Source organism: Colius striatus, chromosome 2 (genome assembly GCF_028858725.1).
Source record: "Colius striatus isolate bColStr4 chromosome 2, bColStr4.1.hap1, whole genome shotgun sequence".
In the NCBI taxonomy this organism is placed as follows: domain Eukaryota; kingdom Metazoa; phylum Chordata; class Aves; order Coliiformes; family Coliidae; genus Colius; species Colius striatus.
Window position 1 is genome coordinate 49757806 of NC_084760.1, and position 27318 is coordinate 49785123.

The 27318-nt window shown below is 37.8% G+C and overlaps 1 protein-coding gene across 1 annotated transcript in view; it reads right to left on the reverse strand.

Moving 5' to 3' along the window:
• WASF1 (WASP family member 1) overlaps positions 1-27318 on the reverse strand; it is a 101871-nt gene that overhangs the window by 74328 nt on the left and 225 nt on the right. The gene's annotated exons all lie outside the window — the stretch shown is intronic.

The window sequence follows — 27318 nt, forward strand, 5'->3', positions numbered from 1 at the left end:
TGTCATCTCTGCTTACATATTGAAAATCTGGATGGAAAAACAGATGAAGAACACACAAAATTTTGTAGACAAAGCATTATTAGACATATAATATTAAAGAATAGATTATGGAACTTCATGAAGTTCAACAAGAAGTGCAAAGTATCTTGCATAGGCCAAAACAGCTGGGACTGCTCAGCCAGAAGAAGTGAAGGTTCAGCGAGAATCTTAATAATGTTTATGGATATCTGAAGGGAGAGTGCAAAGAGGATAGAGTCAGGCTCTTGTCGGTGGTGCCCAGTGACATGACCAGAGGCAATGGGCACAAATTGAAATACATGAGGTTCCCTCTGAACATCAGGAAATATTTTTTTTATCGTGAGAGTGACCAAGCACTGGCACAGGTTGCCCAGAGAGCCTATGGAGTCTCCATCCTTGGAGATCTTCAAGAGCTGGACATAGTCATAGGCAACTGGCTCTAGGTGGCCCTGCCTGAACTGAGAGTTTGGACCTAATGACTTCCAACTTCAAATATTCTGTGATAAAAATATGATCTACGATGTCATAATATAGTACTCTTCCTACTCTAGATGGATACAGGGATTTCACACAGCAAAGTACCAAGAATGCTGGAAAAGTGTTCATGTTTGAGTATGCCTGAGCATGACTGTAGCATTCTTCCTTGTATCCAAGTGTTAAAAGAAATAAAACAATTTAAAAAGGCATCTAAACAATTGCACAAGAAAAAACAAATCTGCCAAAATTTGTCACCTGCACACAGTCCAGACTTCCAGAAACTTTAATTGACATTAGAATGAAAACTAACATCTTAAGGTATTACAACCTAATGCTCATTGAATGACTTCTGCTAGTAGTGCACACACCAAGCAAGTGTAGTATGTTCTTTATAATTCCACAGAAATCCTTCAGTAAGTTTTTTCCATTACTGAAAAGTAGTAAAAATCAGTTTACCCAGAGAAGTAGCAGGAAAAAGATCTGTCTTTGGTAATTTCAAGTAAACTTCAGCTACACACTAGGGGAAAATTTAAAAAAGATAATGTCCTGAGCTCACAAAACACACAAAATGTGTGTGTGCTTTTTTGTTCTATAAGCACAAAAGCTCTCTGTACAAACTACATAACTTCACATATTTGCTACAACCACAGCTTTGCAGTTCTGAATACCATCAACTATCAAGTTATCTTCTGCTTGCTTAGACTTTATTATTCTAAGAATACAAATGCAGGCAGGCAGACAAATTCACTCTATCTGTAGCAGGAATACAGAAGCTATTCAAGCTTATAAATGGAGACACTTAGGAATAAAGATTAATGATCAAATGCATTTCAATGCAAATCAAGATAAAACATTTCCTCACAAGCTTATATTCCAAATATCAGCACATGCACACAAACCTCCTACAAATCTCAAGTTTCCACCCTGACTGCAAGATCACAGGCTAGAAAACAAGGTTCGCCATCATTCTTGTCCAATATTTTTCAACTCAATTAATGTAGCATGTGGTTGGTTAGATCCAAACACTGAGGGAAAACCATGACCACCAGAATACTTTCAGCCTCTTCGGAACACCACCATTTCCAGAATGACATAATTCAGGATGCACACGTAACCTGCCATCCCAAGTCATTTGATATGAAGTCCATACTCTTTATTTAGGATCTTTCAAACACTGTATGGGGAAAGGGCTGCAGGCGAACCAAACTACTCTGTAACTGCAGTCTGCTCCTTATTGACATCTGACTTTCACTTCCTCCAGCTGAGATGTGCACATTCAGTCCTACAACAGAGTAAACTCCAGAAGAGAGAGAAGATGAGAATAGACTGCAGTTGCCCGGGTCATCAACATATTTTTGATGGTCTTTAGGAAAGAATATGGTTGGGATCATACTACACAAATTGCTGTGGTGCCATTTCTCAATGCTGCCTTTACAACAGACACAAGCAGGAACCTATATCAGTGCTTTTGCTGTATTGCACATGTGCAACTAAGCACACGTGCAATTAAGCACTGGTCCTGTCAGAATTATATGGATCATGTGTGCTCTAAAAGTGAGCACATGACAAGAAGGTGTCTATAGTTGAAGCTCTATGGCTCATACGACAGACATGAAGAAAAATCTGTTTTAAGAAAAACAAGTCCTATGCAGCTAAAGGAATTTGTATGAACAACAAACGGGGATCTTGAAGTCATCATGCAACAGGAAAACTATGACATAGTGGCTATCAAAGAAATGTCATGGATACCTCATACAACTGGAATGCTATGAGCTACAAGCTCTTCAGGAGGGACAGACGGGGAAGGAGAGGCAGTGAAGTGGCCCTGTATGTTAGGGACTGTTATGAATGTTCAGAACTCAAGTATAGTGATGATGGAGTTGAGAATGTTTGGATTAGGTTAAGGGGCAAGGCCAATAAAACTGATATTGCTGGGAGAGTCTGTTATAGACCTCCCAACCAGAGTAGTGAAGTAGAAAAAAACATTCTATAAGCACTTGGAAGAAATCTCATGATCACTTGCCAGTGTTCTTGTTGGGGACTTCAACTTCACATGTATCTGCTGGAAATACAACACAGAAGAGAGAGAACAAACCAGGAGGTTCCTGGAATGTGTGGAGGATTGCATCCTCATGCAGCTGGTAAGTGAATCAACCAGAGAAGGCACCATGCTGGACCACATTTGTGAGCAGAGAAGGTCTTGTGGACGATGTGGTAGTTGGAGGCTGTCTGGGGAACAGCGACCATGATATTATTAAGTTCTCTATTCACAGAGATGTTAGGAGGTGTAGCAGCAAACTGACACTTTGGATTTTTGAAGGGCAGACTTTGACTTGTTTAGGAAGTTACTTGAGAGAATCCCTTAGGAGTCGGTTTTGAAGGGTATAGGAGTTCAGGAAGGCTGAATAATTTTTAAGCAGGAAACCTTAAAGGCCCAGGAACAGGCCATCCCCACATGCTGTAAGATGAGCTGGAGGCAAAGAAGACAGGCCTGGCTGAGTAGGGAGATTTGGCTTAAAATCAGGGGAAAAAAAAAGGGAGTTTATGGCCTCTGGAAGAAGGGACAAACCACTCACAGTGAGTACAACTATGCTGTTAGGTTATGCAGGGAGATAATTAGAAGGTCAAAACCCCAGCTGGAAGTCAAACTGGCTTTAGAGGTAAAGGGTAATAAGAAAAGTTTCTATAAACACATCAACAGTAAAAGAAAGATCAGGGGGAGCCTCCATTCCCTATCAGATCCAGGAGGAAATTTGGTAATAAAAGATGAGGATAAGGCTGAGGTGCTTAATGCCTTCTTTGCCTCAGTCTTTAGTAACAGGAGCATTTGGACTGGGGAAAATCAGCACCCCAAGCCAAGAGATAGGGGCAAGAAACAAAATGTCCCCCCTACAATTCAGAAGATGGTCAGTGACCTGCTGCTCCACAGTGATGTGCACAAATCTATGGGGCCGGATGGGGTACATCCCAGAGTGCTGAGGGAAATGGCAGGGGTGCTCACCAAGCCACTGTCTATCACTTATCAGCAGTCCTGGCTGACTGGGGAGGTCCCATCTGATTTGAAGTCAGCCAATATAACACCCATGTATAAGAAGGGATGGAAGGATGATCCAGGAAATCACAGGCCTGTCAGTTTGACTTCATTCCCTCCAAGCTGATGGAGCGGGTCATCCTAAGATCTGTTATGAAGCAGATGCAGGACAACCAGGTGATCAGGCCCAGTCAGCATGAGTTTATGAAAGGCAGGTCCTGTCTAACAAACCTCATCTCCTTCTATGACAGAATGACCTGCTTGTTGGATGAAGGAAAGTCTGTGGATGTTGTCTACCTTGACTTTAATAAGGCATTTGACACTGTTTCCCACCACATTCTCTTAAGAGAAATTGGCTGTTCTTGGCTTGGATGGGCATATACTTTCCTGGGTGATAAACTGGTAAGAAAGTTAAGTTGTGGTCAATGGAGTTAAATCCAGTTGGCAGCTGGTCATGAGTGGTGTCCCCCAGGGCTCAGTACTGGGGCCACTCCTGTTTGACATCTTTATTAATGACCTGGATGAGGGGACAGAGTGCACCCTTAGTAAGTTTGCAGATGACACCTGAATGGAAGTGTTGATCTGCTTGAGGGTAGGGAAGCTCTACAGAGAGATCTAGACAGGCTGGATGGCTTGGCCACATTGAGGTGCTGGAGAGGATCCAGAGGTAGGCTACCAAGCTAGGAAAGGATTTAGAGCACACCTCATATGAAGAACGGCTGAGGGATCTGGGGCTGTTTAGCCTGGAGGAAAGAATGCTCATGGGAGACCTTATCTCTCTCTACAACTACGTGAAAGGAAGTTGTAGCGAGGCAGGGGTCAGTCTGTTCTTCCTAGTGACAAGCAATAGAACAAGAGGAAACAGCCTCAAGTTGCAGCAGGGGAGGTTCAGGCTGGATATGAGGAGGAATTTCTTTAGTGAAAGGGTTGTCTGGTGTGGGAACAGCTGTCCAGGGAGGTGGAGGAGCCACTGTCCCTGGAGGTGTTTAATAGATGGTTGAATGTTGAAGTTAGGGAAATGGTCTAGTGGTTGATAGGGCTCGGACAAAGGCTGGACTCAATCTTAAACATCTCTTCAAGCCAAAATCATTCTATGATTCTACTGTATTTGAGTTTTTCTTCAAAAAATAACTATTTGTGATATCAAAGTTGCTAACTTTTTCTATATCTTATTTTGAAAAGTACATATTTTCATCTCTATGTGAAGATTAGAAATATTCTGTTAATTAAGAAAAAATCAAAACAATGAGCACCCGATTTCCATAAATATCCAGCGTCTCTCTACAGCAGTTGCTTATGCATCAAAAGCAACCTTCAAAACGATGCTGCCCACACATACTGATTACTCATTTAAACCAGAAAAAGAAACTTTGTGGTCATAGCCTGAGAACTTCAGTTTCTGTTTCCTTACTGACAATCAAAGAAAACCAACTGTGGCCTCTGTGCTGTGTAACAAAGAGACTAGTGTACATCAAGCTTCCAATCAAAAGGATTTTTCTTTCCAAAGGTTTCTAGTTCCTATGAAGAATAATTCATGACAGCAACAGGCTTATGATCACAAAACATTGATTCAAAATTAGTCCATTTTCACACTTTAAGCTTAGGAACTTCCTCAATTCACACATGCATACATACCTTCTCTTACAGCGTCCAGCTTTCTTGCACTACCAGCACTTTCCAAGACCCCAAATTCAGATATTGTCAGCTGCTCTGATCAGCCCTATCAGCATTTTCTGCTGCTTGGGATCAAAGAGCAAAGGAGAGGCCATCAGACTGCACTGCAGCCAAAGAAAAAAAAAATCCCAATCTTTCTGCACTGCATGAGCTTTGGTGGGGTCTTCTATAGTTATACTGGCCCTTCAGGTGATCTTGCATTAGTCACATGTGAACATCCTCTGCTCAGCTCAGTCTGCTCTTCACTCAACCCAGAGTAGTTTGGCTTCTGTTTGCATGCACCTTAACACTTATCTTTGAATACATGCTATATTCTACCTCTCCAACACTCAAATATCAATTCATTGCAACGTCTTCCTGCGCAAAATATTGGAGACAGAAAAACACTATGAATAGTGTGTGCTCAAACTTTTTGTTCACTTTTGCTGTAATTACTATCCTTTGTATCCAACTATACATAGTAAAACTAAATTAATATTTCACACATAACATAGCTTCCCCTATACACAATGTGAAACTGAATCCCCGTACCTTCAACAAAGCAAAGACTAGTTAGCTTATTTTCCATGTGCTTGAATGTACATGGTGAAAAATCTTGTAAATTAAATAGGCATCCAGAGAACTCCCTAAACATCCAGACTAGGGATATGTTACATTTTCTCATGTATGTACCTAACACAAGTGCTCATCTGGTGAAATTTCAAAAGGCAGAGTTGGTTTTCTTTTTTTACTCTTTTCTTTCCCTCAATCCCTTTTGCGTTTTAGTAGTCACTTTTGCTTTTCCCCTGATGTTTTTTCAGGTTTCATCAAAATGACTTTGCTTTAACGAGGGCATCAGTAACTAGGAAAACACACCTCCCCCTCCACCAAACTCTGACTTGGTGTAACATTAATTAGCAACAAAAGTGGACAAGCTGATCTGAAACTCCTTTAGTACAGAACATTTGATATGTCTTAGAGACTTCCATAATTTGCTTTGGCTGCTAAGCAACAAATTAAATATGATTTGGTACATTCAAATGCATTATTCCTCCTACTGCTCTTCTGACTGAAAAAATACAGTTATAATAATGCTCTTGTCACAGAGCAATAGTGTTGAGGAAAGGCCCTGCACTTCAGCAGGTGTACTGACTGTAGTAAAAGAATATGCATTTGCCCTGATGTAAAACTGAGGAAATACAGAGAACACAATTCCCTACAATCTATTTCCAGAGCCATCATTTTCTGGATTGTCATGATACCTACAGGAATTACAGTTTTGCCTAAATTAGCCAACTTGTGGCAAATTAATAGGTAAGACAAACATAAGATGAATAAGTCACTTTGTCTAGGGCTCTCTGTTTGAGATCTACTATCATACTGGGAATTCAGCACTCCATTCTGAGACTATACACACATGGACGCTGCATTTCCAGCTGAGAAAAACAACTGAACAAAACCAACCTTCAGTATCAATCAGAAATGCTCCCCTGCCCAGAATTCAGAAACACCACACTTACAAATCCTTCTGTTACAGTATGCTACAACTGTACCAAACCACATAGAAACCTAAAATTGATTGTGAATTAAAGTACAAATGTGGAGAAATAACAACGCTCTGTGTTTCAATTTACATGCACTACAAATTGAGAAAGACAGTTTTTTGGAATGCAAGAGACAAATCATATCTGTGCACTATGAATTTAAAACATCAAATAAAGTGCTCTCAAAGATGGAAAATAACCTTTGAGTTTGGATAAAGGAACATCGAGCTTCCTTTCACATCCTTAAAGCAACTATGTTCCATATGAATTAACTATGTTCCATATGAATTGAATGTAAGTAACAGCACTTGGTGTGTTGGCAAGAGGCTTGCATTGCTACTACCAGTGTTTGTCCTGTGTCTACTGAATATAAGCCCTTTAGGTCTTAAATCTTGCAGTCTTAATTGGTAAAACACTAACAAAACTAACAGCATCACAGGAAAGCAATATTTGTGTACATCTTATTACTATTTTCCCGACAGAAATGCTTTTGCATTTGTCATGTCAGTTACATTAACTTTCTGTAAACTCACTATTCAAATTATTTGCTATTAACTATGTTATCACTAGATGAACATTAGCTTGTAATAACAGCTCTGTGAGGAATATTTTCTGTATTTACCCACATCACTATGATGGATGCATTTAATTTCAGATACAATATTAAAAAAAATTAAACTACTAGATTAGATTGTCAGAAAACATTCAAGTACTTTCTTTTAAAATTTTAATGAACAGATTAAGAAAAATTAATTCCTTCACACACAAACACATCAGATCTCATTCCTCCACTTCCTGTTCAAATTACATCTTCAAAAGAAATACTTAAATATGAAAGTCGTAAGAGGCTTAGTTTGACCTCACTGTTTATGTAAACCAAAATCCAATATTAACTGTATTAATCAAAACAAAGTACATCAAAATTGTATTTGAAATACACACTGCAGATACTCACAATGTGACTGTACCATTAGTTTTGAAATCACAGAAACTCAAGGGCTGGAAGGGACCTCGAGAGATCACCTAGTCCAATCCCCCTGCCAGAGCAGGACCACCTAGAGTAGGTCACACAGGAACTCGTCCAGGTGGGTTTTGAATGTCTACAGAGAATATTTATTCATTTCTCCTGCTTTGAAAACTGTTGGTTTTTATATCCCCAAAAAGGAAGTATTTATTAATCTATAAAACAGATTCAAACACCTATACTATATGTATGGACAGTCTACTAAGCATTCTTGAAGGCCAACACTAATACTGTGCTAAACTGATTGTATAACTGCTATTAATGCTACCACTGAGAAATTTTATGTAGCTGTCAGCTTGTACTGCTGTGTGGAGCAACCCTACCTCCTACTTCTTAGTGAACTTCACAGTTTCTGATGACTCACTCCTCAAGTTTCTCCATGCCCCTCTTTACTGTTACACAATGAGTTCGGTTGTGGAGGGTTTTTTTGTTTTGTATCCATATAACATATAAAGAAATAGTCAGAACTAAAGCAGTCCTGATGTTACATTAAAACATTATTTTGTGAGAGGTATGTGATGCAAAACAAACTTCCCAACCTGGCCTTACTTTTTAAAACATAAACTATGTATTTCATTATTCTGGAAAAAACCCAAACCAATTACAGATGTGTTTGACATGGTATCAGATTACTGATAACCAACTTACGCATACTACTTACGTGACTTTAGAACACTCTCTACTTCTTACAGAACTGATAGCATAAAATAACATTTCACTTTAACTGTCTCCCTTACTGTCGTTTTCATTCCAAACTACCTCATTCCCAAGTTCATTAATAAAGCTTCCCCATCCATAATGTTGGACTTAAAATTAAAAAGTTAATTTAAGAGATTCACAGAATAGGGCATTTCTAGCTTTGAGTAACATATTTGCCAGAACTACCTTCTTCTGAAAACCAGTTTGAGATCAAGAGGATGAAGGAAGGAATTCTTTGAAAATTTTTGCATAAATTTGCAAAGAGAACTTAGGTAGTAATTTGATAACCACTTTTTAAGCAGCACAGGCAGAAATCCTGCAGTTTCTTTCCCTTTCTACCCTGTGCATGCAGGTAAAACTAACTAAGAACAGAAAATGGATCCCAGTAAAATGTAATTTAGCAAACAAAACTCAAACTTTGGATGAGTACCCGGTCCTGTTTCATATAGGACCATGCAAGTGACATGAACACAAGAACCAGCAGCAGGAACTGCCTAATGAAATTGGTACTCCAAGAATTTCTCCACCGTCTATATTCTTACAAGCACATTTCAGAAGTTCACCAAGTCTACTTAAAATACTGTATCCATGTAAAATCTGTACTTTTTCAACATACAAAGTGCAGAGTCAAAAATGCAAGAATGCCAACATCACATTAGCCTAAGTTAGTCATGAAGATTCCGATTATATAATTTTCTTAAAACCAGACATTGCTGAGACCTTGTGCTGATTGTCAACAAAAGCCACTGAAGCCTCATACCCACACTTAAATAACTGGCGCCGGAGAATCTTGTGCTGTTATCTTTAAGGCAAAAAGCATCTGCCAGAAGTCAAGATGAAAACCTAACTTATACTCCAAGATCACAGAATGAATGACAATGGCTAATAAGGTATCAGTCTGTCTAGATATTCTCTTGAATAAAACTAGTATGGCTATAAAGAAGCTCTACTAATACCTGCATGCCTTTCAGATATGCAGTTTCTAACTTGAAGTCATAGTTTAACCTAGTTTTGTAAGCCATAGTCCTCTTCCTCTCACATTTTTATAACAATGTTTACATTGATGGTTTCTGTTCTTAAATGAGAGCCTAATTTAGGAAGGATATATGTTTTGATCCTATGCATCCTTAGCATTTTTTGTTATCTTTCTCTGCTTGCTTTTCTCCCTCTGCTTTCCGTTTTCAGTCATATTTTTCAGAAATTACACTTGTACACACAATTTTGCTTATCTTACTGAGAAGCAAAATTTCCTCTGTAACGTGCATATTAGCATGTTAAAGCTTTCTTACAATGCTCCATCATTTTTTACTTTTTTCCTAAAATGTTCCCCTTGGTGAATCCATGTTGACTCCCTCTGATAACCACCTTTTCCTTCATATGTTCAATGATAACATTCAGGATGAGTTGTTCCATCATGTTTCCAGGGATGGAGGTGAGGCTCACCGGCCTGTAGTTTCCTGGGTCGTCCTTCCTGCCCTTTCTGATGACTGGCGTGACATTGACCTTTCTCCAATCCTCAGGCACCTCGCCTGTCCTCCATGATTGTCCAAAAATGACGGAGAGAGGCTTAGCAATCACACCACCCAGAATTTTCAAGGAGAAAATCACAAAGAAACCTCGAGGAAGCCTCCAGGAAGCCTCCAGCATCCCTCAAACTCAGTAGGTATTTGAAAAAATCATAAATACTTCTCTTTTTTTTTTTCTTTTTCTATTTCACCTAACTCTTTCTTACATTTTCTTGCTGCATTGCTTCACTCATGTTATCTTGATGATTAACTTCTGTGTCTTCACAGGTAATGTCCATTATTGATCCCATTCATACAACCATTTTGCAGCTCCATCACACCAGGATGTGATTACACACAACTATGAACATAATCACCCTTATTCCATGCTGAAAAGAATGGAAAAAAATCTTCCTTTTTAGCATACCTTGAAGACTGATCACAACAGCAGTTTCCTCATGTTTTCAAAATTGTGGTTGTCTTGAGGTAAGCAGGACAAGTTGTTAAGTACAACAGTGGTTATATTCTCCTCGTTGTCCTTTGTCAGGTTTAGCTCTTCTCCAAGGACAGACAGAAATTAAGTAGATAAAACACTATTTGAAAATAAAACCAAATGCCAAATAAATGGTTCAAAGCATGAATCTTCTGTGTTCTTCTTTCAGCTTTTTAGATGAAAGAGAGGGAAGCGTTTGTCATCTATTTTTGCTACTTTTCACTCACCTCTTTCTTTCTTCTTCAGTAGTCATCCATTTTCTTCCCAAAGACTGTAGCAGAATCAGCAAAAGAACTTTGAAATTTCCCACCCACAGCCCAGCTACACTAGGAAGCTAAAGGGCTGTGATAGCACAGGAGGCCCTTAAACTCATTTTTGGCATCTTGTGACAAAACTGCTATACTCATACTCTACAATTGGAAAGCAAACAAGCACGAAGTGTAGAGTCTGACTTTCAACTTTGAAATTTTCTAAAAACTACCAAGGGAAAAAGAAAAAAAAAAAGCAAACCCCAAACCAAACCAACAACAAAACAAGTACACTGGCAAGCAAGTAAATGTTAAGTTGCATTTTACTAGAAGAATTATGCATTCTTTGTCAAAAACACTAGTTTATTGAAAGTCAGACAGGATTTCATTTGAAGATCTGAACTGACATACAGGAGCAAAACAAATTGTGAGGAAAGACTATATCTTGTACACTATCTCAGTAGATTCCAATAGCATGTTTTATTTTGCTAAATACCACACATTCCAAAAAAACTGTTTAAAAATTAATTTAAATTAATTTGAAAATTGTTTCCCAAGATGCCCACATAAATCATGTGTTACAATAGTGACTTAGCAATATCCAGAAATAAGACTGTTATTGCAGAAAACAAAAACACTCAAGGCTTCCTTTAATTTGGTGGCAGAATTTTTAAGGTTCAGCTGGGAGCCTGAGCAAATTTCTTTCAGAATATAACTGTTGCACATGACTCCAGAGCTGCTCACTGTTCATGCTAGTACCTTCCTCTCGTTTTCCACATCCTCTTTTTCACCTATTAAACCTCATTTCTAGTTATTGGTATCTTCCAGCTTTGAGACAATAAAAGGACGAACACAAATAGTTTTCTTCCTTAGCAATACTGCTGCCCAGGCTTTGAAGAGAGTAGAGAAGCTCTAAAAATTCTGTTTGGCTTTCAACTAGAAATGCTATGAGCTGTTACATGATATTTATAGTTATCATAGCTGTGAATGGTCACACATAAATCCTGTAGGATTTCACACACATTATTACCTATCACCAAAGATGGCTTGTTTCTCTGAACTTGTGGATATTTTAATAAACTGTTACAATAAAAAAAAAAAAACCCCACTCAGAATTTTTTCCCCTCACTAAATATAGTCCTGCCTAGAATGACAGTGAAAACACAAGCAAAAATTTTTAACAGTAACTGAAAAGTTTTGTTCAGAAAGATATTTTCTCAAGTTCTAGTTACATACAAATGCATCGAGTTAGTTAGAAATTTCTCTCTTGAGTAACCTTTACATAGCTTAATGTAAAAACACCTTCCCTCAAAAACCCGACATGCATGAGAGTTTTTAATAATTTACACAAAACAAAAATGTGTGACATACAGAATTCAAAATTCCAACAGTAATTTTTACCTTCTGTTCACATTTCTAGCTCTTTAAATTTTAGTAGTTATTACAAATAAAACTAAATGCTTATTGTCTTTACATTCTATAATGTACTTGTCAAAACATGGTTTCTTTGCTATTCTCTTGATCTTGCTACAATTTCCTAGCTTTCAGTTTAAAATCTGACTTCTACTAAATGCATCTTTTTGCTTAGGTATGTAGTGATGAGCTCATGCTTATTTTCCTAAGTACAGTATAACACACTATTTAGCACTGCTATCTTTAAATATTTGAAAAAGTGATAAGCCTTACAAATAAAATAACATTGAAAGAAAATCATGTGTTACAATGTATAGCAATTAAAGGAAAAAAATATCCAAGCAGTATCTTTAATATACAACTCATTATTTAGGCTATCAAAATGATTAAGCCTTCCACATACTTGCATTAAAGTGACCTGCCATAAATAAATATAAATAGTATAAATAAGCATAGCTTGACACCTACTGTAAGAGTTTGTAATGCATTTACCTGCTCAGCCTTGTGTATGATAAACACACATTAAAACAAGTCCTGCATGTCATCATTCTGCTCTGTTATGCAGAGAAGACTTACCTCCACCACAAGAACAGAACAAAGCATTTTAGTTACTGCTTCACTAAGCAAGGAAGGAAAAGGCAAGAACTGTGAACAGTAACTTATTCCACACCTGAGGCTATCTTGCTTAAACTGGGTACTACCTCAGCAAGTAAAACATTGCCATTTTGTAGAAAAGAGGAGAAGAAAAGAGAATGGTGAGATGAGGGGAAAAAAAATCCAGAAGATAAATATTTATTTGTAGTGTTCATCTGACACAAACTAGAGAGAGCATAACATAGCAATGACATATACTAAAGAGTACATGTACTGAAGAGTTTAAATTACTGTTTGTCTACATAAAAGCTCAAAAAGCAGAAATCAACATTTTGTCAATATCTGTTAAACATACTGTCAATATATTATATATAAAATATGCAAGATATTAATATAAGCTATATGTATATGTACTACGAAATTATTTTTAGAAGAATCTAGAGGAACTGTATCTAGGAATGAGATAAACTAGCTTGTTCACATTGCACACTGTTTAATACTTCTGATAGCAGCTGTTGTCTTCCTTTTATGGCCACCTTCAAAAAACATACCATTAAGAAAACCACACTCTTGAGATCAGAGAGTAGAGCTTTAGAAGTTGTTTTAACAGTTGAGTGAATGCAACTATTATTCCAAGCAGTAATGTGTGATTGCAGAGGTCAGCAAGGGCTGGAGTGAAATGTTCACTTCAATTAGTATATAATACCTTAAGTTCAAAATGTTCTGACAAAGAATAACTTATGAATTCTACGAAATATCCATTATATGCATGTCACAGGAGAACACTGAAGTGACTGAAGATTCTTCTGCTCTTAAAAAGCAGCAGTCACACAACATCTGCAGAGATCTCTTTCTCCATGACAGCAGCTGTCAATCTGAAGGGCTTTTAACACTGGACTTAAGAATACTGCATGGTATAACCCCCTGCAGATAAGGCTCTCTCTGGAGCCATTTTGAATAGGTGTGAGAGACCACCATCCTCTAAGGGAAGCTCATCACTACCCTTTAGAAAAGCAACAGTTTTAGGCATCTTCCTTTATCCACTGAGAACAGACATCGAACCTACTGGCTCTCTGCATTCATCACTATTACCTGTGTTCTGCAGGTATACACAGAGGTATAACAGAGCAGGGATAGATAAACCAATCTGGTGTGTCTCAAACTGCAATGAACTGAAGCTTAGCAACTTCAAGAAAAAAATTATTTGAGAACCAATAGCTTAATAAAAAAGTTTTATTTACATTCTTAATAACTGTCTTCCAGCAGTGGAGGTTTGCAGCATGCCACCAGATTCAGGCAGAGGATATGAAGAACATCAGGCACTGAAAATGTTGGAACAATAGTGATAGGTGTCGATTTCTCTGTTCAAAGTTTCTCTGTCACCTATGGATCACCTTGATAAACTCATGTCCCATTGCAATGAAAAAGCTGATAGTAAATCAGCACTTATAGAGGTGTCATATTTAGAAGATTCAGAACAAAATGGTGTGACATTAAACTTCACACGTCCAGGAAATAATATGGTCTTTCTGAGACTAGAGTTTAAGTGAGGGCGAGAAGTTTGTAATCACTCATGAAACAAGACTCTACATTGTAACTCATATTTCCCTACCAAACCATGATGACAGTTACTGGTCAGCTTCATTTTTATTGTTTGTCCTGAAACAACATTCAAGATTACTGATATGCTATAAAACAAACTCAAATTACCCAAAATGCATCTAACAACTTTGCTTTACTCAATACTGAAATATCAAGAGTAGGTGAAGTATGAAAAAAACCCCAACCCACCAGTGTTTATTTTCAGACATACTTAATTTTTCTAAGAAATACACTAAGAAAGAGACACTGTGACTCCATTTCCATAGATATCAGCGTAAGCTCTCATTTAAGAGAGACATGTTTTCAGTACTGCATAGTCAGCTTTATTCTCCCCCAACCCCAATTCTTCAACTTGCTTTTATTTACATGTTGTGTCAAGCAACTTTGCATTATATGCCATGTTCACAGAATCACACAATCATTTATGTTGGAAAAGACCTTTAAGATCATCACGTCCAACCATAACCTAGCACTGCCATGTCCACCACTAAACCATGTTCACAAATGCTGCATCTGCACATCTTTTAAAAACCTCCAGGGATGGTGACTTCACCACTTCCCTGGGCAGCCTGTTTCAATGATTGATAATCTTATCTAACGTGGTAGAAGAGACCAAACCCCAACTCACTACAGCCTCCTTTCAGGTAGTTGTAGAGAGTGATCAGGTCTCCCTTCAGTTTCCTCTACACTAAAGAACCCCAGCTACCTCAGCCACTCCTCATAAAACTTACGCTCTAGACTGTTCCCTGGCTTCATTGCCCTTCTTTGGACACACATTAAAGCCCAGATCTAATAAAACATTTTCAGTATGCCTATCTGGACAGTTGAAGACAGCTACCCATTAAGGTGTCTGGAAATAAGCCAGTGCTGTCTCAGCCTCACCCTATGCCCACATCAGTATAGACTGCCTTTCAAGGAAAAAATCCTCATTTAAGCTTCTAGACTCTCTACATATGGTATTATATGGAGAGTGCATTATCTAAAAATCTATGGATGACAGTAAAGACAGGTGAATTCCACATTCTACCACTTTTCTAGATTTCACCTGTCAGATTTAAACCTACAGGCAAGCTTCTTAATCCACTAAAGATGAACACAGCTGTCTACACTCAGTCCTTCAAAGTGAAGTACATGACTTCATTTTCTCATACAGAATGTGGCCAGGAAAGTGGGGTGACCATCTTTGACATTAGGTCTGTCCTCTACAAAGCAGAAATATCTTCCTTGTATTTCTGGGAGTTCAAGAGCATATCTCCTACTTCAGTGAGGGAGAATACATATATTGAAATATACTATAGACAAACACAAATTAGAAAACTATTCACCTTTGCTTCACAATTGTTCCAATAACCACAATGTAATTCAAGATTCACAATAGCAGAAAAAGAGCAAGCATTCCTGTATGACTGAGAGGTTAGGACACACAATACATCCTGCGGAGAGCCCTTCTATCTCATTTAATAAGTTTCCAAACTTGCCTGTTATTACAACAAAAAAAAAATATGTTACAAACTCAGAACATGGACAACATCCTTAAAAACTGAATAAGGAAATATACATTTTCAGGAACTTTGACATTGTTGTTTTTACTTTATTTGCTAGAGAAAAGTAGGTAGATACTGACCATGACAAAACATCAAGTATTGGTTACTTGCCTGACAATTTGTAGCCACAGTTCAAAACAGCAAGCAGCTGATACCACTTTTAAAAAGCAAGGTCCACCACCAGTAACATTCAGTTTCAGTTCCCAGACTAAAGCCCAGCAATTTAGCAGCTCTTTCTTGAAAAACAAGATCCCTGATGTCAATGTTTTCTATCCCAAAGTCTCATATACTGGACATACCATATCCCAGTTAGGACTGAAACAAAGTCAAACCTCTTTCCTTCTCCTTTAATTTTCATGCATGTTACACATGTGAAATGAGAATGCATCTAAGTATCAACCAAGTTGACAGGCATTAATTTCATTGTGCAACTTTCTGACAAAAATCCAAGCTGCACTAGAGGGAATAAAACATCTTGTGTATTAAACAGGACAGAAATTATTCTTATTTTTAATACTTGAAAAATTATAGTTAATTAGATGAAAGTATAAGTTCTAAGCTTTACTGAGCTCTAGGTTAGTTTCCACACTCAATAAGGGAAACATCCTGTTAATTGACAAGTATCTTATTAATATTGCTGGTTGTTCTAAAGATTCAGTACATGAATTTCTCCAACGCTAATCAAACTTACAAAAATTTCTTTTCCCCTATAATACAGACTCGTTACCTGAGATTTTGGAGCGCTAGTTTTTGAATGTTTAGGAAAGCCTGTAAATGGCATCCTAGCAGAAGTACATTCAAATTATTAAGCAGGAGTCCTATATCATGATCTAATTCTGATTTCATCAACAAAATGCAACTTGACCACTCTCTGGATTGTGTCTTTCAGTCAGATCTTGATCCATCTCACCATCCACTCATCCAAGCCACACTGCCTGAGTTTTCCTATGATGGTGTTAAGAGAGATGGTATCAAAAGCCATTATGCTAAAAAAAAAAAAAAAAGCAGTTTCAAGAAAAATTGAGACTGAAAACTTCACAAAGTATGGCTGAAACTTCTACTTTGACGTAGACAGTTTGGAAGACAAGTGGTTGGTTTATAGAAAAGTTAAAGTCATAGAAGAAGCTAATACACATTTACATGAATTCACTCCTTGTTTATCTGTAGTAGTATTAATACCAGTTTTGATTATGAGCTTTATAATGCACAAGCACACTGCATGAAAATACTAAGTTTTGACTCACATTGGCCTCAGATCAAACTGGATGCCATTTGCTCATCTGCCCTATTCATGCACTAGCTAACTATATTTAAGAGACAAATTTCTCCCCCTAGGGTATCCATTAATTATAGAATAAGGTCTTAAAATCCTAACAGCTGCACAATAACAAACAGCATTAGCAATACTTTTACTTTCTAAATACGCAATGATTACAATATTCCATTTATACTATAAACTTAGCATTAACTTTGGATAACAAATGATTTTGAAGCACTTGACTGTAATTACATCTATATAACAAAACCCACTGCATTTGTAAAATGGAAAGTGATTACATCAGTAATTAGTATCGTTTTGACCAATTAAATCTAGACATTAAGCTACAATTTGATAGTTTTTAATGAGATCCACATGTCATTTATTAGATCTCACCTCCAAAGCTTGCATACATCTATTTAGAATTCAGACATGCACTAGAGAAACAACCATGTGCCAGTTAGATTTGCCCCCCTTTCTGAATGAAAATTTATATCTGAACAATATGATTATTATCATTATATTCAAATGTTTCATTGTCTGCTTTAGGCATCCTAAAATGTTTGCACTTTTTCAAGGGCTCTGACTCTGTGGACTGAACATACATTTTCTTTCTTTAAGACTTCAGATATTTCAACATTCTGACAGTCTTACAGAAATAAGGTCCTGACACAATACATATTCTTCTGAAGAGCTTCTTTTGAATCAAAGTAGTGTTCCCAAGTACAGGTGTATCAGGCTTCTCTAGAATCCTTTCAACAACAATGACCAAAGTGTCGCTCATCTTCCAACTAGAAATCAAAGCCATCTATCATTTTGTTTGAAAATCAAGCTTAGATAGTTGAGTACTCTAAAAATAAGGTTAACAGATGCATCTTTTGATCTAAATGGACATGACTATCTTGAAAATTAGCATGAGCTGATAACCTGCAAAAATGGTATGCATTCAAGTTGCAAGACAGAAAAAAAGATATTAAACTTGCAACTTCATGTTGCAAGTCAGACTTTTGAGGAAAGTGGGACACCTTAAAAACTCTTATAGTGTGTGTTTGAAAGTGTTAAAACATAAGCTTATGAATTCCTGAAAAAGGAGGCATAAAACATGTAGAGAAGAATATGTCCTTCAAAGTCTTTCTCGGCCTCCTAGAAGGTTACTATCAAGCAGAGTTTTTACCTCACCTTAGGTAACATGCCTCAGAACAAAAACAGACCAATGGTCAGAACAGTAAATCAACACCCAACACGTTTTATGATTACATCACGTTAAGAACTGCATCAGTTCCTATGGTTTTCACTTCCAATTGTCTCCATTTTAAAATCATATCTTTATCTCTTTGCTTAAAGAAGTTAATCTTTTTCTAAAATGATTCTTTCTCCAATGATACTGAAGGTTTCAAAGGAAAAATTACTACGAGAAAAGCAGCTTGTTATAATCAAGGATGGACTAGAATATCTATAACAAACATATGGTTTGCGATTCTGAAAAACTGAAACATTTGCTTCTTACCACACAAAAAGTAAGGACACTACATTCATGCTCAAAAATCAGCTTTGGTAGCCAGTGTCCCACATGCAAGCACTGACCTACGGGAAAGTGCTTACATTTCTGAAAGCATTCAGACCCAGAAGATGACCCATTTAGATTGTTTCTATACACAAATAGCTTTGTTTTGAAAGAGGAACACTGACATACAGAATCAAGAGACTATTTTAAGTGACAGGGCTAGTAAAGTAACAAGGATTTTTCTCTACCAATATGTTATTCTACATGAAACGTCTAGCCAAGTATTGCTCTAGGACAATACTAATCATGAAGTGGTTACTTCCCATGGGAACTCTCTAATGTCTAGGCAGAGTGCACATTCAGTTTCTGTCAGAAGTTCAGAGTTAAGAAAAATTTTAGCCCATAAAAGCACATACATTCAGCAAGACGTCCCAATGCTGGGCCACACTGATCCACCACAAGAAGTTCATTCCAAGTACAATATGCTATGCTATAGTAAACAAATCAACAGACACTCAAAGGAACGGCTCACAAGTTTCAAAAGAATAATCTTTCGGCAACACTGATCAGATCTCTAATGAATAAGCAGATAGTAAACTTCTGAGGAATCTTGAATATACTAGAACACAGCCCATAAATACATTAGTGCTCCAAGAACCTATCAAATATGACAAATCTTAGGAACAAGTCCCATCTACCTCAATATGCCATTAGGTAAGGACCGAGGAGCCTTAAGAGTACCTTTTCCCCTTTGATGTAATACCACTACTATCAATTTTTTTCACAAAGACTGTCAGTACTTACAAAAATTTGAGTAATGAAGACCCATTCTCACCTTTCCTACAGATGACTGTATAGAGAGAACAGAAACCTGTCTAGAGCTTAAAGACACATACATTTTTCATCTCAGAATAAAATAACATGTTCATTAGCAGAGTAGCCACTGGTATGGAATAGAGGTCAAACTGTCTTCCAGAGAGAAAAAAAAAATATCAACAAATAATAATAAAACTTTCTCCCCTTTCCTAGACATCTTTTTAATAGTTAGAAGGAGAACAAATCAAAGTATAGACAAATAATCCTCTAATATCTGACTTCCATTACTGGAAACATGACAGTCAGTAGCAAGTATATTCTTTTTGGACCGAGTTGTACAGAACCTCTCCCTGCATCATGGAACTTGCTGAAGGTAGATTTACTTGAAGTTCATTCCCATGGGAAATGAAAACCCTTTTGTCACTCAGATTTTATTTTTATCAATAGACTACTCATGATAGCTAGAGCCATGGAACACATTGCCTTGCTTGGATATGCAGATGGTATTGTTTCAAGTGGGCAGTCACATCTGAAGTTTCCAGAGCACAATAGTCTTGAATCTTCAGGCCTATGGAATAACGTCAGTTCATTCTATGTATGAATCATACGCATTTGTCTTCTGCCATATAATGCCATTCTTCAGCTGCAATGTAGATCCCTGCAATATCGAATGCTTGCATCCTTTTTGATGTGTTCTCACAAGAGCAAATTTAGACCAGATCGCAATATCAGAAACTTTCACTATTACCTCTACAGCAGCTTAGGCCATCTACCACTTCTCAATTATCTGCAAGATATTTTTTCCTCCTGCTATGAAGATCATATAACCATAGACCATTTTAGGTTGCCCGAAGCATGATCAACTACAGTACATTGGTCAAAGTATTAAGATGTAATAAATATCACTGTCTTGTATTGCCGGCAGACGTTGGCCACATGGGGTAGCTGGGAGGCACAGAAGGGAGATTTCCATCCTCACAAATTACATAATTTTTGTAATGTCCTTGATCCTGAGGAGAGGTTTCCAAAGAACGCGCATTTACGATAAGCAAAAATACAAGTTGAATCTATGTTCTCAGGCCTAGTAAGTGCACATGGAATCACAACTGGAAAAGCTTGTCAATCACTTTCTCTAATATCAACAAAAAGGCAAGAATCAGTTGAGCATAAAAGACCTCTCTAAGCATTTCTGTACACACATTCAGTGGCTAAACAAGATTTAACAAGTTAAGCATTTCCTTTTTTTTACTGAAAAGCTGACTCTGCATGCAATTTTCACAAGAGACAGTTGAACTACTTTAGTTCACACATATTACCAAGTTATAAATGACTTTTTTTATTCTTAATTACTTAAGAGTCTGTGCCAGAATCATTGGTATCTATCTGAACCCACATCTTCATCCTGAATGTGTCTGAAAGTAAGAGTCTGGACCCTCAAAACAAAAATATGAAATCATGAAACACTTCTCATGTTACAGAAATACAGCTGACAAATTGATTTTGATCATTCCGTAGCCCTTACTTTAGAGGTGACAACTGGACAACTTACTGTAAAATGGTATTTAGCCTTAAGTACTGCCAGTAAAATATCTCAGTGTCAATCTCTCTTCCAATTTTCCATAAACTATGCATTTATCATGCAGTGCACATACTAAATAAATGGGTCGACCTCAAAGAAGACTCCATCCCCCCAAAGGACCCTCACACTCCCTTGCCATACACCTTCTCTATCAGCTTACTGAATTGGCCTAAGACAACTTCTCTTCAAACAAAATTTTCATCCATGGTTTGTGTTCAAATTGGCAATCCCCATGCTACAAGTCATTTCCATACTCAACATATTGATGTAAGAGTTTCTCTCATTATCCTCCCAATTTGGACTGTTTCATTTTGTGTAAAACAGATCATTACATGAAACAGTTGGAAAATTACTCCAAAGCCCTGAAATTACAAAATTCATTTCAGCTATAGAAGACTGACAATACCTCACTTCAATGAATAATAATTTGAGCAGTCATCTCTGATGAGAGAGAGCAAAGTTCAAATTGCTGGTTTTCTTCAAATTATTGAAGACAAAAAAGCAAGGAGTTGAAACTGGTTCTGTGTATTTAAGAGAAATAGTCTTAACACTGAATGATAGATAGTCAGACAGGTACATACATATATGGGGAGAAATACAGGTATATTGAGTGGAAGCAGCGAAAAAAATTCCCCTCTCCTTGCAAAAAAAAAGTATGGCTTCAATTGTCTCTTACTGAATGTAGACTTTTTTTTTTTTCTTTCCGTTTATATCTCCTACTGGAGAGTGTAAATTCACAACTATTTTATAACTTCCCACTCCTCACTTGTTTGACCTGCATTTCATTTCCTTGGATAATTTTTTTCAAGGGATTAAAAAGATTGAAAATTTCTGCCATATCCTTCATAACAAGCTCTCTACAATACTGTGATTTATCTTTTCTTAAACTAACTGACAATTAATAATACACTTTGAATAGAAGATAAGAATTAAGGAATTTGTATAGATTGGCACTTCTCTGGGCTTTTTTTCCACACTTTTGATTACAGCTCTCAACTACGTAATGATACCTCAGGAAACTGCACGGATGGCTAAATTTTCTTGTTATATTAATACTGTTAATTTAGGAACCTTTTTAGACATATAAATGGCATCTTACCTTCTGCCTCCAAAACAGAGTTTTGCATACATCAACAATCAATTTTACCTGTCATCCTGTTGTCCTTTCCCACAACTTGCTTAGACTTCCCAGGTGACCTTTCCAGTGTTTCTGAATTGGATTAAATAGTTTTGAATCCTCAGTAAATACCGCTACTTTATAAATAAAATTCTAGTGATAATTAATAGAAAATATGGAACAGCTACTGATTTAAGAAAAGCGTTAAGCTTCCTATAACTTAACATTTATTTCTGTTATTTCCTCTCAGAGATTTTTGTGAGCCATGAAAGTATTTTACCTCTCATATCATGGCATCTTTATTTAATAACCTGGTGTGAGGAACCTTCAATTACATCTTTTAAAAGTATATGTAAATTAGAACTATATTAAGATTTAATCTGCTACGCTATTACTGCAATAAAAAAGCCTAGTAAATTAATAAGGTGAAATTGCCTTTGCAGAAGCAGTACTAACTACATTAATAATACTAGTTAGTACTACCAAATCTGCCAACAGTCATTGTAGTCACTGTATACTTCTGTGTTCAAGCAATTGTGAATATAAAGAATGAGAATTACCATCCATGGCATTGTTTTTGAGAGCAACCCACTAATTCTCAGACCTGTTTATGATATCACTTGCAGAACGTTTGTTGGAAGCTCTTATTCAGTAACTTAAAATCCATTGACCACTTTCTACCAAATTTGACTCAGGTACATTGAGGTTCTTCAAATTTGCAAGAACAAGAGCCAGATAGAGAACAGAGACTCTATTAATACTTTCAGTAAATGAATGCAGCTTACCATGGAGCAGGAAAGGGAAAAAAAAACCCCCAGTATAAATGTCCTAACTACAAGAAATGCTTCAACAGAATTAAATGCCTTTTATTAGCCACCAAAAAACACCACCTGGCTTTAGAATAGACTCTGGTTTTCTGAGAAGTTTTAAGTATCAGACAAGATATTCATATTAATCCACTTCTGTATGGAGTCTGCTGTCAGAAGACTAAATTCGTGTCACAACCGTAGCATCTAACTAAACAATCCATCAACAGCAAGATACAAACTCATCAAAATGAAGAGTAGAGGTCCCTTCCAACCCTTAAGATTCTGTGTCATTCTGTGAACAGAAATAAGAGACAATTTAAGTGCTTTGTAAAAATGTAACTACCTTTGCTATTCTGTAGTTCTTTGTATAAGGTAATTTATTACACCAACACACTAGCATAAGTAAGCTAGCATTCACTTTAGCTTCCTACCCTCTCAAAAAAAAGGCAGCTAAACTAATATCTTTTTAGCAATGTATACACTTTTGATGACATTTTCTGTTCCTTAACTGATTTTTTAAATGGTTTTTTTTCAGAGAATTAAGAAATACAATATTAAAAGTATGATAATTTATAATTATACTAATTAGTTTATTTTCCTGAAAGTCTATAATTAATGTTTTCCTGCCTCTCTGACACATTCTTTGTTCAACTTGTGTTACAAGATGCAGTTCACAGCAGGGTATAAGCACTTGAGTAGTTTGAAGAGGCTACACAGCTTCTGACCTCTAGGGAGGAGGTGGCTTTGCAAAAAAGAAGAAATTATTTTGTTTGCAAAGTCATGTGAAATAAGTGTGACAGCCTAAATTGTTCCTGTCTTATCCCATTTCTTTTTTATTCTTTGAAACCACATCTTGTAAACATGAAATTTATAGCCTGTAATCTGTGTAAGATAACCTCAAGATCCCTCCCTAAAAACTTAAGAGACCGATTCACAGATGTACTGGAACATAGAACTCCTATTGCAATCTGGCGCCTTGGTATCTTTGAGAATCCGGGACACAGTCCAAAAAACCAAAAACTGGAAATGAGGTATTATCACTCTTGCAGCAGTCAGAGGCTTCAAGGTGGCAGAAGGAAAGCATGAGTTATAAAAGGTGCTTCACTCTTCAAGCAGTTTGTGAAGATGCATCAGATACACAAGGAGAAGTTTATAAAAAGGTCCAATCCAAATGCAGTAACAGTAAACCAATAATACTTCCATCATGATACTTCTTAGCAGCCAAAGGCATAGGAACAAAGGAAAAAAAACCCCACACCTAATTGTCTTTCAAACTGTGTATTTCCCACACACAACAGAGCCTCATATTTTAAGTTCAATCGTCTGCCTGATAAGTATCTGGCTTTTTTTCTTCCTCCAAACTGCAGTCTTAAAGATCTTAGTGGATGAGAAGTGAGTGTATATGCAAGTGGGTTGATAGCAGTTTAAGAGTGTTAAAAACCAATATATATTTAAAAAAACAGGACAAGAGGGATTATATACATCATCTTCTGTGGTGAAGAAAAACCAACAGAAACCACAAAGTATGAGACAAAGCACATCCATTCTGGAAAGCAATAAAAAAGAACTACGAAAGAGCAAGGGAAAAAGTAAGATAAAACCCATTAAAAGCATGGAGAAACAGATTTTAATATCTGCTAGAAGGAAGAAATTACCCATGTGAAGGAAAAAAAATGTGAAACACCGAGTTAAAACTTAGTGTGTTTCACCTCAGCTTTTTAAAGGAATTAGTCACATGCAGGAAGTGTAGGGAGGGGGGACAGGGTTTCCCCCACTTAGAAACTGGCTGGCTGAATTCAATCAAATTTGACAGAAGGGCAGAGGTCTCAAAAATAATTGCCTAAGAAAATGCAAAGTTCACGAAATCAAGATACAATGAGAGTCCCTACCAAGGCGAAGGCTGCAGTATGCATTGAGATCTTATTATACATTAGATGATCCACAAAAGGATGAGACAATAAATGTTTCAAACAGGAAAAACAAATACATTCCATTAGACCTTACAGACATTCAGGAGATTAAAACAAAAAAAGAAAGAGAAAAAAAAGAAAAGAAAAAGAATTAAGAAGCCAGACTTCTACTGCTCAAGCAACTAGTCTTTTATAATGCTTCTTCCTCTTTCACCTGGGGAAAAAAAGGAAGACATGGTAATCCTTAGTACTCACTATTGGGAGTAGTGACAAACAGGTGCCAAAAGGCCCTTTTTATATGTAGAAGTGCTATATAAAGCAGGACATTTTTATATTCCTCTGGAGAAACGAAAGGAAGAGAGGCAAAGTGACTGCAAGGAAAAACAGCAGTGGAAAAGCTGGATGGGAAGAAAATCCAAATAATTCAGATCACCTACCACCTACTACTCCAGTCTGCCTTCAGAACCAGCAGCATCCAATGCATATAAGATAATACATTTTCTGGAACTGAATTAAAACAGAACATACTTACAGTACACAGTAATCAATAAGCTTTTTAAAAAATGCTATATCACTCTTTTGATTTGCTTTATACCGATGAACCCTTTCTTGAATTTACAAATATAGAGTTAACGGTCTCTATGTGTTGACATTTTGACACAAATGGCACACAGCAATTCCTCAGCTAGCCATTTCTATTTTCCATCTAGACTTGTAAAACATATTCAAGGCAGTATTTCATACTCAAAAAATGCCATTTGCATGCTTGCTAAAAATTAGTCTTTGTACAATTTAAGCAGAGAAACTTGGGACGATGTTCCACTGAATGCTTTCTTGGGTAACTGCTTATATACCAGCCTGATGATATCAGAAAGGCAACTAGTTTAAAAGAGTGATTTTCATAGGTCCTACAATAAAAGCACCTAGAATCCCATATGATTAAATCCTTCTGGCAAGTGATCTAGGATCACATTGGGCGCAACTTAGCTGAACATACTGAAGCAAACTACCAAAGCTTTGCCAATTAAACCTTTCAGATTCAAGGATAACAAGGCACAACTAATAATTTTCAACACAATTCTGCAGATTAGTATCTGCAACTCTGCAGATATCACAGACTGGTTGCACAAATATATCTTGAAATACTTCACTTTTTGGGAAGTGCACCTTTCAACTTCAGTCAACACCCAGCATCTGCACGCCAAAAGAAAAAGGAATGCAGTCATACGGAATCAGTTAACAATTACAGTCAATAAAATAATCGACTGCAGTAGAAGATCCACTTTTGATATTAATAGGCAGTGATTCATGTGAAGCGTCATAGAGCTTTCCTTACTTACAGATTCAGCATCCACGGATTTAAGAGAAAAAGTCAACTCATTACCATATGAAATGCTAGTTAAGCATAGTGTATTTCCTCTGTTGAAGATGCAGACAAAAGAAAGGTCTCAGTGCCGAAAAATGTGGTACTTTAACCCAAAATCCTGATTCTAGCACACAAAGAAGTAGCACATCTGTCCATGTTGAATAAATCTAATCTAAATTCAGCATCTTGCTCTGCTCCATGGTGCGAACACTTTCTATTTGACCTTACATTAAATTCTACCTTTTTTTCCTTCCAAACAGCGTATCTTCTCCAGCTAAAGGTATTTGTTTAAAACTATAACTGCTGAAAAGGGTCGAAAACAAAAAAATCAAACTAGAGCACTGACTGATTAAATGCCACTGTGTCACAATTAGATGTCACTGTGTGTTCACTTTAAACGTGAAAGCACATGCAGCATGCAAGTGAGTCACGGCAGTGTGTCCTGCTCCAGGTGCTGGCGCATGCAATGCATACACCTGGCATCAAAGCCAGCCCTCCAGAGCTCGGGACTTTATATTTAACGTGCCCGTGAGTGGAGCAGGCACAGAGGAAGGCGTTTTGCTGGCTGGAGAAGTTGGAACCTACGTGCTTCTTCTGCTCCCAGCCAGCCGCGATCTCCGAGCCCGCCTAACAATGGTAGCAGTGTTCCAGCAGGCAGATCTGCCCTCGATTAGATCAAATCCCCTTCGCCTCCGAACGGCGACCCCTTCTCCCGTCCCCACCTCAGCGCTGCCGAGCCCCGGTCACCCCAACGGCGCGGCGGCAGGAAGGGAGAGTATAGCACCTCACCTCAGCCCGGCCCGGCACCCGCCGCTCGTACCTGGCTGAGGCTGACGTCACCCCCACCGCCCCCCGCCCCCCGCCCGGCCCGCTGACCCCGGCCCCGCACGGCTCCCCGCCGCCCCACCTTCCCTGCCGGGCGCACGCGGCGAGAGGTCTGGGCAGCGAGCGGAGGGAGAGGAACGCGCGGCGCTCCGGCACAAGTGCGGCCCCCTCCCCTCCGCCTCCTCCCGGTCCCTGCTAGCGGGGACGGAGGGGGGTGACGAGGGAAGGGGGCTCCGCGGCCGCGACGTGCTTCCCCCTTCTTCCTTTCCTCCCTCGCGCTCCCCGCAGG